We start from the raw sequence: 11225 nt of genomic DNA on the forward strand, positions 1-11225 counted from the left end.
TGTCATCTACTTAACCACTGAAATCCAAAATTCAAACTATCTAACGTCCTACTTTACCAGTTCTCTCCATTTTCCCTTCCGATGAAGATTTCAAATCTCTTAACTCTTCTATTTGCTCTCTAGTGATTATCTGTTTTCTTCCCTCCTCTTTTCCCCCAGTTTATCAAACACAGTTCATCTTACCAATCACAATTTGCCTTATTTTCTTTCTTAGCAAACCAACTGGAACATTCCCAGTTCTGTTAATTCAACAGCTTGCCTTTTCCTTTTCACACATAACTTAGTGTTGTTAAGGGGAAACATTTTTACACAAAATTTACACAACCATGATTTTACTCCAAATACGGAAGTTACAAACCTCCACAAGGCTCTCAAAATTGCCTTTCAATCCTCGTATATTTTCCTAATCAGATCTATCATTCCCATCGTCTAAATTATTTTATTCAATCTTCTCCCCTTTCCTCCACCTTCCATCACTGTTTCCATCAATTTTATTGATTATATTTCATATATTTTGTATATTTCATTATATTTCATTGAATGCTCCTGACGTTCTAATTGCTTTACATACATAGTACTAACTCCTAAGTTTACACATGAGGAAACAAGCAGAAAGACTGTGAAACTTGCCCCAAGTTTACACAGGTGGTTTGGCTTGGGGCATTGCCTGTTGCAGCAATTCTTAAAACTTTTGGTCTCAAGACCCCTAAAAAACTCTTAAAAAACTGAAGACTCTAGCAACTTGTTTAGGTGGGCTATATCTATTGGTATTTACCAGTGAAAAAATTAAAGAGAAAAAATTTATTAATTCATTAAAAGTAATACATCTCTTACCTCTTAGTATAAATATTTTTTCAAAAAAAGTTATATTTTCCCAAACAAAAAATATACAAAAATGGCACTGCTTTATAGTGTTGCAAATGTCTTTAGTGCAAAGCTTGATAGAAGGTAGGTAAATTCTTTTTCTCATCTTCGACTTAAGACCATTCCACTGAGAAATTTTTTTTTATGTTCTCATTTTCCCAATATACAATTAGCCACAGAAATTGTAAAGAACACTCTGGGAAAGGACTGGGGGAACCATTACAGTGTGCACCATTATGAAGTTTCCGTTTTTCCTCCTGGGGATCTGCCTTTTTTGCTGTCAGTGGTTTTGAGATCCCAAAACTGGCTCAGACTTAAAATTTGAGTAAAGAATCATGACTCATTATTGGAGTATTGTTCTCAAGCTCATACTGAGAGCCTGTTCCTATAGGGCTTGCTCATACACTCCCTGTTTGTGCACTCCCTTGATTTATTTTGATCATATGCACTGGGCAGGATTCTTGTCTGCTGCCTGGGGCACTGTATTCTTTTAACCATCTCCCTGATCTGCTGAGGGTCAGAGTGCTCTCCCTTGCTGCCACTCTGCCCTTGCTGGTGATTATAACAATTGTGCCAGGAGGAACCTGGATGGCTCAGTTAAGCGTCTGACTCTTGATTATCACTCAGGTTGTGATCTCAGGGTCATGAGATGGAGCTCAGCCTCTGACTGGGTATGGAGCTTGCTTGAGATTCTCTCACTCCCTCTGCCATGTCCCCCACCTCTCTCTCTCTCCCCCAGGAGGGAGGCTGGGGATGGCTCCTGAAGGGATTACTAGTTGTACTATGAGGAAGAAGCCTCTGCGTGGTATTTAAACAAGGTATAGGTGGCGGGGATGCCACCCGCTAATCAGGAATATGGGACCATGTTTAGAAACAGAGGGGTCAGGAGAATCTGGGCATTCAAGATTTTCAGGTTGTCACAACCCAGCCCACTGCATCAGAGCCTCTTTCTTTACAATCCAGCATTCTGACCTTGGCATAGCCGACCTAGAGGAGCTGCATGGTTGTTAATCTCCTTTGGAACTCTGCCACACTTGTGATTTAGTGCTGGGCCTGTTCCTCAGCTTTTTCTGCCCTCCCACTGCAGGAGATGAAAACCTCTTTATTTGCAACCAGAGAAGATTTGTGAATTTTACTCTTAGATTTTTAATAGCCCTTAACCATCCCAGTGTTTGGGTTTTTCCAAAGAAACGATTTTGCTTAGCAACAGCCAATTCCTCTGTCCTTAAGATGACAGTTTCCTTCATATTACTTAAATGTACCCACTAGTATATTATCTTTCATTAGAACGCATCCCAGTTCACTAATGATGAAAGTTTACCTATTGTTCTGTTACCTTGTGCCGAGGTACGTCTGTCCTTTATTTCTTACCAAGGAGAAGATCCTCACTGATGGTCAGGTGGCCACTGATTCAAATCAAAAATCTCAGATTAGCTTCAACTTTCTTGAATCATCCCTAACATTAACTATCTTTGATTGGTTTCTCTGGCAGCATACTCTGAGTCAGGGGGAAGTATGGAGAGTTCCTAGGGGGGTGCTTTAGGAACAACAGCTGAGGAATGGATGGTAGTAGGACTGGACAGAGAAAAGAGCTGGCCTATACTTTAGTCTCAGTAAAGACCTCAACTTTGAATCTGGGATGTCCCTTCAGACTTGAGGCAAGAGGACTCGGTCCTTCTATACCTGTGACAGTCATCAGATGTGAGTTGGCAAGGAAAATGAGTATAACCCTGGACTAGATTACTACTGAAGGCTGACAGCTCAAATTTGTTAGCTCATTGAACTCCCAGCAGCTCAGAGAATAACTCCTATGTTTCTGAAGAGAAATATGGGTGATGCCTCCCAATATTCACTATAAAAAGTGATGACAAAATAAAGAAATATTCTGACAAAGACAAAGAATCTTTACCATTTGCAAACCCTCATGGAAAGAATTCCAGAGAGTCTACTTCAGGAAAACAAAAATAAAATTCAGGAGGGGGTGATGCCCAAAGCAATAGTGTGTAATCGATTCATTTAACATATAGGGTAAATCTAAAACATCTGTATAAAACAACAGAACTGTAATAAACAATTTTGAATATGAAAACTGTAAGGAACTGAAATTGTCTCTAAATTCAATGCAATTCAGAAGTGCCTGGGTGGCTCAGTCAGTTAAGCATCCCAGTCTTGATTTTGGCTCAGGTCATCATATCAGGGTCATGAGATGGAGCCCCGTGTTGGGCTCCCTGATCAGTGAGGAGTCTGCCTGAAGATTCTCTCTTTCCCTCTCTCCCTCTTTCTCTCCCTCTCTGTCTGCCCCTCCCCGCACACACCTTGTCTTGCTAAAATAAATAAATCTAAAAAAATAAAAATATATTAAATGCAATTCAAACAAATCCTGACAGGGACTTTTTCATGGAATTTGATTAACTGATCCTAAAATTCGTGTGGGCGAGTAAAGAACCATGAACATCCAAACCCATTTTAAACACCAGCAAAAAAAGGATACCTTTATTATAAAGTTCTAGTCATTGAAACAGTGTTGTATAGAGTCAGATATTGAGAACTAGACAAATATTACTGAAAAGAAATAGCAGATAGAGACACGTAAATTTGGATACTTGATAAGTGGTATCGTTTCATTAGTATCAGTGAGAGGCATGTTATTCAATAAATGGTGTGGAGACTATTGGCTATCCATATGGAGGAAACCAAATTAGATCCCCATTTAACAGTATATATACAAACACAGTCCAGGTGGATTAAAGACCTAAACATACAAAGCAAAAAATGTAAAACTCTTATAAGTGTAAGAGATAGCCTTTATGATATTGAGGTATATATGATTTCTTAAATAAGATATAAAAAAGTAAAAAATTAAAGAAAATAAATAATGGATGTAACTAAATTAAAGATTAAAACTTCAGCATAAATGAAGTCACCAAAGTGAAAAGGCAAACCAAAAATTGAGAAATAAGTTTGGCACCCATGTAACTGACAAAAGATTTATATGTAGAATAAATTAAGAACCACCATTCAGTGAAAAAAGATACAAACAACCCAAAAGAGTAATAGGCAAAAGATAAAAACAGGAGATTTTATAGAAAAAGAGATCTAAATAGCATTGAAAATATCCAATTCAATACCACAATAGAATATCATCTCACACTCATCAGATGGGCCAAAATTAAAGATCCTGGAAAGTCTAAAAATTGAGGAAAGGTGGAGAAGCATATTTTAAGCAATTCTGGTGGTAGCATAAATTTTAAACCCGTAGCATGTTTTAATAGCAATTTAATAGCAAAAAAATTTAAACTACCTATATTTTATTAGGGAAAGTAATAAATTATATGCTGTTTATGTAGTAGTTAAAATTCATGAACTTAATCTATAAGCATCAACATGGGTAATCCCAAAGCATTATGTTAAAGCAAAATCTAATTGAAATATTATTTAATAAAATCGAAAAAAGAAACAATTGTATACATTATTTATGGAGGAATATATACCTACTAAAAGTATCGAAACATTCACAGAAATGATACTAATTTCAGATCGTGATTATCTCTGGTGAGGAAAAAGAGAACAGATAGTTGTGAGGCATTAGCTATCCTTTCATCAGAACAATACTAGTCAAAAAACGTAAGTAATACTGTAAGCAGAAACAGTTAGGGGCCCCCGGAAAAAGAAAGATGAGACATAGGAAAGGTCATTTTAGGCCCCTGACTGGCACTACCTGCCCAAAGCACATTTCTTGCAGAACTTCCTAGGATATATTAAAATTACAGAAGGAAAGTCCCCAATAGATAATAATTTTAAAGGAACAAGAGAATGTAAGAGCCAACAGCCACTATCAGGTCAGGAAATAGCCTAACCACACCAGGGACATTAAATCAGTGGCATGGCCATGGTGAGTCCCATTCCCCAGCCTTGGTCCTTGAGTTAGTCTAAGAAAGAGTTCAGGGCCAAACTCTCAAGTTTAATATCAGTTTGAGCAAAAGTACACTGTTGAGATATGAGAGTGGGCAGGCCAGAGGTGGCAGGTGAACCAGAGGTTCTGTGTGGATAGGTGATAGCTAGGGCAGTGTCTAAGACTGTGGCCAGTCATCTAAAGGACTCCCCCTACTGGTTGTGGTGGGGAGTTTTTGGCCTTCTATGTCCCTTGTCAGAAACTGTTATGGCAGCCATTCTCTCTGGGGAGGGGAGGCATTAAAATCACAATATAAATGTATAATAAAGCTATAGGTTACTGTAGGGCAGTGGTCATAGGGTGCATCCCCTGGGGTCTGAACAGACTTTTTGGAACTTGGCTTCAGCCCTTTTTAAAATTTTACTTTATTTTTAAGCAATCTCTACACCCAACATGGGGCTTGAACCTACTACCCCAGGATCAAGAATCACATGCTCTACCAACTAAGCCAGCCAGGTACCCTGGGCCTCAGCCTTTTTATCAATTTGAAAGCACTTGTTCCCTGTTCATATCTGTTACCTGCCTACTGTATAAGTACAACCCCCAGGGCTGGTTCAAAAGTGAAGACTGACCCGATGCACATTCTTAAGTTATCTTTCCAGCATCGAAAGCCCTTTGAGCACTCAGGTTCCCAACCAACTAAAGCCAGAAATTTTCTGCTGGCCCTTGCTGATGAGGCTATTGTGACTCCAACCTGGATTCTGTCACCTTAAGATGACTTTTGCCCCTACTTTATGTGGAATTCCCCATTTGCAAGCCCCATTGTGAGTAGACATGTACCTTTAGTTTGAAACTTCCCCAGTTTGTTGTTCACAGTTTGAGAAATATTCCCACTCTTCTCCTTTACTTGTTGCAAGTAAAACCCTTTCTTTTCCTATTCTTTGACTTGGTTGTGTCTTTTGGTTCGACATCCACCAACAGGTAAGACCAATTTTGGATAACAATGCCACATTTACCAGAATGGCTTAAATTAAAAAGACTGACAAGTCCAAGTGTAGATAAAAATGTGGAGCAACAGGGGGAGCCTGGGTACTCAGTTGGTTAAGTATATGACTCTTGATTCTAGCTCGGGTCTTGATCTCAGGGTCATGAGTTCAAGACCCATGTTGGGCTCCGCACTGGGCATGGGGCCTAGTTTAAAAAAGGGTAGGGGCAGATTCTTAAAAAAAAAAAAAAAAAAAAACTGTGGAGGAGCCAGAAATTTCATTCTATTTGGGAGAGTGTGAATTTGGGCTACCTCTTTGTAAATTATTTAACATTATATATTAAGTCTGTACCTGATTTACTAAATATTAAAATAAAGATGTTTATTGCAGCACTATTTGTAATTAACCCTAAAACTAGAAAAGACCCAATTGTCCTTTAACAGGTAAATGAATCATGATTTATTCATACAACAAAATACTGTACGCTAACAAGAATGGATGACCTGGGGGAACCTGGGTGGCTCAGTCAGTTAAGCATCTGCCTTGGGCTTAAGTCCTGATCTTAGGATCCTGCGATCGAACCCCCATGAGGCTCCCTGTTCAGCGGGGAGTCTGCTTCTTGCTCTCCTTCTTCTTACCAACCTCCATGCCCTTCCCCACCCCACCCCCCGCTCCTGCACTCTGTCTCTCAAATAAATAAAGTATTTTTTTTTAAATCAGATAAATGTACTGTATGGTGACTAACATAATTTTAAAAATGGGCAAACTACAACTTCATATAACAATATGGATAAATTTCACAAAAATAATTTTGGGAGGGAGGCTGGGGGCAGATCCTGAAGGGAGTACTAGCTGTACTAGCAAATGAAGCTAGCAAAGAAAAGAAGTCATCAGTGAAAAAAGAATTACATGATAATTCTGTTTATGTAAAGTTAATGAATTGTCTAAACCTATGTGTTTAGAAGTCTATAGTGATTATCTTTCTTACAGAACAAGAATTCAACCGAGTAAAGCTAGAGATCAGATCAGCTTTATTCAGTGATTCATGAATAGGACAGCTTCCAGCTCCGAGAAGCCATACAAAATGGGAGGCTTCTATAGGCAGAAATGGCTGGATAAGGGAGTTATTAGCAAAAAAGAAAAAAAAGAGAGAGAGAGAGAGAGAGAGCGAGTGAGAGAGAGAGGATTGGTTCAGGCAAGGTCATCTTGGGGGGAGGAGCAGGGCTTCCAGACTGATTGATTTAAAACAACACTTCTGGGAGTGGCTGAAACTACAGTTAGGTTAGGTATTAAGTCACAGTGGGATGTATGTTAAGATGTGACTTCATTTGGGGCCTGTTGTTTCTTTTTAACACTTGCAGGAAAAGGTAGTGACTGGAAAGAGTCATAAATGGGAGTACTGGAAATATTCTATTTACAACTACGTGCCAACTGTGAACAGTCATCTGTAAATTTATGATTCATGTCATACACATGCAGTGTTTCATTACAAGTGTTTTAAAGGAATACCAATTAAAAATAGCAGCAGAGAATCTGGATGAAAAATGTTTTTTAAAGATTTTATTTATTTATTTGACAGACAGAGATCACAAGTAGACAGAGAGGCAGGCAGAGAGAGAGGGAGGCAGGCTCCTTGCTGAGCAGAGAGCCCAACTCGGGGCTCCATCCCAGGACCCTGGGATCATGACCTGAGCCGAAGGCAGAGACTTTAACCAACTGAGCCACCCAGACGCACCTGGATGAAAATTTTAAAAGAAGCCATCTACAACAGTTCTTCCAATACTTCCTTACTGTGGCATAAATAAAAAATAAAACTTACAGGGCACACAAGGGTAAACAGGACAGGTCTATTTGTTGCCAGAGGTAACTCCCGTAGGGGTCAAGGGCAGGCAGCCCCAAGATGGGCCACTTTGGCATATTGATTATTTTAAATAAGAGTTAGTTAGGAGACTGCCTATCCAGGGACATCCAGACCCTCTTCTGTCTCCCAGAAGCAGGAGAAAAAAAACTCCACTATAAAAGATAACCTTCCTGTATCAGGGGGTATAGAGCCATCCTTATGACCAGAGTTGGGAAATTTAGTGCAGGGAAGGCTTTATAAACAACCCTTGTTACTTTTTACTAATTTACTAATTTCTAATTTACTATCTGAGTCCAAATTCTGTTTAGAATTCCTTGTTGATTGGAGCTCCCAAAGTTAAGTTTTCTCTGTTGTGTCAATTCCTTGAAGATCTATGGTGTCTTCTTTAAAAAATATAAATGCCCTGGTCATTTCTTTAGGTCTCAATTTCATAATTGGGCTTTCATGGACATGTAATAAACCTTTGGCTTTTTCTCCTATTAATCTGTCTCATGTAAATTTAATTCTTAGTCCAGCTGGTAGACCTCGATGGGTAGAGACCTTTTCCTTCCCTTCACTTTTGTATGTGTGTGCGTGTACGTGTGCATGTGTGTGTGTGTGTGTGTGTTTTACTTCACCCCCCCCCACCTTTTTTAGTGCAAAGGTAAATTTCTATTCATCTATCTTCCTGAAAGAAATATTCTTTGCATTTTCATAATAGTACCTTTTAAATTCATTGTTTCTAGAAGGAGATGGACTTTTTTTGTTTCTGGCCCCAACTCAAGGGCCCGGGTTAAGGACACTTACAACTCATTTATAGCACACAAGTGTGCTGGGGTAGATAGTGTTGGGTACCTCTGAACCACAGCAGTTCTTACCCTACCCATTCAAGGGTTTTTCAGTTTGGTTTTCTTTAATTTTAATTATGCAAAGAAAAATACATTTTCTAGCTCAGAAAATCACTTTCCAAATCCAGACAACTAATGTTGTCTGTCTTCTGTGTATTTCACTATCATTAAGAATCAGAAGGGAAATAATGTGGTTTGCAGAATAATTGCCTGACCAATTCCCCCTCAGTTCTTTTAAAGCATCACATTCTTTAGTTAGGCTAATAAAGGATCCTTAATAAATGGTTTGTGTGTTTTAGAGAAGACTTATAGTGTTCAGAATGACTTATAGTGTTCAGAAGCGATTCATTTCTCCTTTTTTCACTGGTTATCACACCCTATTACCCACTGGCCCTTTTTTTTTTTTTTTTTTTTTTGTAAGGGAGGCTCTAATTACCTCCTTTATCTGACCAATTAGCTTTGTGGAGAGAGGCAGGGTTTCTAAGTATCTAATGCCTGTATAGCTCTTTACAGTTTATTAAGATTTTCACATTCATTATTATTATCTCCACTTTATAAATAAGAAAGCTGTAAATTAGTTGTATCTGTCATAACGAATGATAACTGTTCAAAATCAAATTCAACATCTTCCCACAAAAACTGATGGCTCCTTGGAGTCTTAACTCAGTGAACACAAGGCACTGATCCAACTGTTTAAGCCAGAAATCTGAGAGTCAACCCAAACCCTCTCATCTCTCCTACCCATTACTCGTATAATTAAGCCTGAGTAATATGACCTCCAAATTATCTGTCAAGCTCATTCTCTCAATAAGGTCAAGATACCTATTTCTGGCAAGATGTCTGGAGAAACTCTCTAAGAACAGAGAACACAAAATGAATAAAACAAAACAAAAACAAACAAACAAACAAAAACCACTTTTTCCAGAGTGTAGCTAAGCTGACAGCAAAGTAGTAGAAGTTCATGGAAACTCACGGGACTAAGAAAGCAGGAGTCCAAACAGTATGCAAGCTTCTGAGCTGACATTTGGCTGAGACCATCTGAAAACCCAGTGACCTAGAACTTGGATGCTGGTGAGGACCACGTGCACTGAAAAAATGCCCTGTGGCCTGAAAGAGTAGGATGTTGTATGAAGACTCGAACATGAAGATGCGACCTGCAAAGGACAGCACCTTCCGTGCAAAAACAATGTTTAGAGAAATAAAAACAAAAACCTCTTGCCACATGGAGGAAGGTGATAAGGATTATTCCGTGTGTCAACTTTGTCTGTTAGTAGGGTAGGAAAAGATAAACATAAAAAACACCACAGAATTCATAATGACAAGCGCACATTCGAGGATTTGTGAAGTTTGATCTTAAGGCTTTTCCCACTGTATTCTATAGTGAAATAGAGATAGCAAATGCAAGGAAGTTAGAGGCTCCAGAATATTCACAAGTTGAGACATCTCTGGTCTGCGGTAACAAAGGCCCTTCCACACAGGCGCACTAGAAGGGATGAACTACATGCTCGGTGTGAAACTCACAGCTCAGTGACTAGCATGTGGGAGATAGTATGAAGTTCCTTCTTCCTTGGGTACTCAGCTCTAAGGGACCCACAACCCCCACTTCATTTAGCCACAGCTCACCTATTAGTCCTGTCCCATGCTGCTTTAGACAGCAGGCCTCCTGTGGTCCCTACAGGGTCATCCGGAGTATTCAGTAAAATACTGTCTTTGTAGCACTTGGGACTCTGGGAGCACTGATGTGAGACACAGAAATCAGAGAGGGTAGTCTAGAGATATATACCAAAGAGGTATATGCACCCCTATGTTTACTGCAGCATGATTTACAATAGTCAAAACATGGAAACAGCCCTGTGTCCACTGATAGGTGACTGGACAAAGAAGAGGTGGTAAACACACACACACACACACACACACACACACAGCACACACTGGACTACTACTCAACCATAAAAAAGAATGAAATCTTATCATTTGCAAAATGAATATATCTACAGAGTATAAGACTAAGTGCAATAAGTCAGTTCAGAAAAGACAAATACCATATGGTTTCACTCATATATGGAATTTAAGTAACACAACAAATGAGCAAAGAAAAGAAGAGATTTAAAAAACCAGACTCTTGGGGGCACCTGGGTGGCTCAGCGGGTTAAAGCCTCTGCCTTCAGCTCAGGTCATGGTCTCAGGGTCCCAGGATCGAGCCCCGCATCGGGCTCTCTGCTCAGTGGGGAGCCTGCTTCCTCCTCTCTCTCTGCCTGCCTCTCAGCCTACTTGTGATCTCTCTCTCTGTGTCAAATAAATAAATAAAATCTTTAAAAAAAAAAAAAACAAACAAACCAGACTCTTAACTATAGAGGACAAACTGGTAGTTATGACAAAAGAGATGGGTGGGGGACAGTGAAACAGTTGAAGGGGATTAAGAGTACATTTATCATGATTAATGCTGAGTAATGTATAGAATTGTGGAATCACTATATTGTACACCTGAAACTAATAATATAATACTGTGCACTAATTGTACTGAAGTTAAATAAGCAAATAAAGGGGAAAAGAAAACAAAAAATCTGACAAGGTAGTTACAGGTTATAATGACTCTACTCAAATGGGAAAAGCATTTTTTTTTTCTAGTTTCCTCTCTTATTAATTACTTCCCTTCACTTTAGGAATGATCATTATTACAACTCTGCCTGAGTAGGGAGTTTCAGATGGAATAACCTTTTAAAAATTGATTAAAGTATTGGCAATGAAGATTATACAGCCAAGTGAAACTGCCCTATCTTCCAAACCAGAGATGT

This window comes from Mustela lutreola, chromosome 1, assembly GCF_030435805.1.
Source record: "Mustela lutreola isolate mMusLut2 chromosome 1, mMusLut2.pri, whole genome shotgun sequence".
NCBI lineage: Eukaryota > Metazoa > Chordata > Mammalia > Carnivora > Mustelidae > Mustela > Mustela lutreola.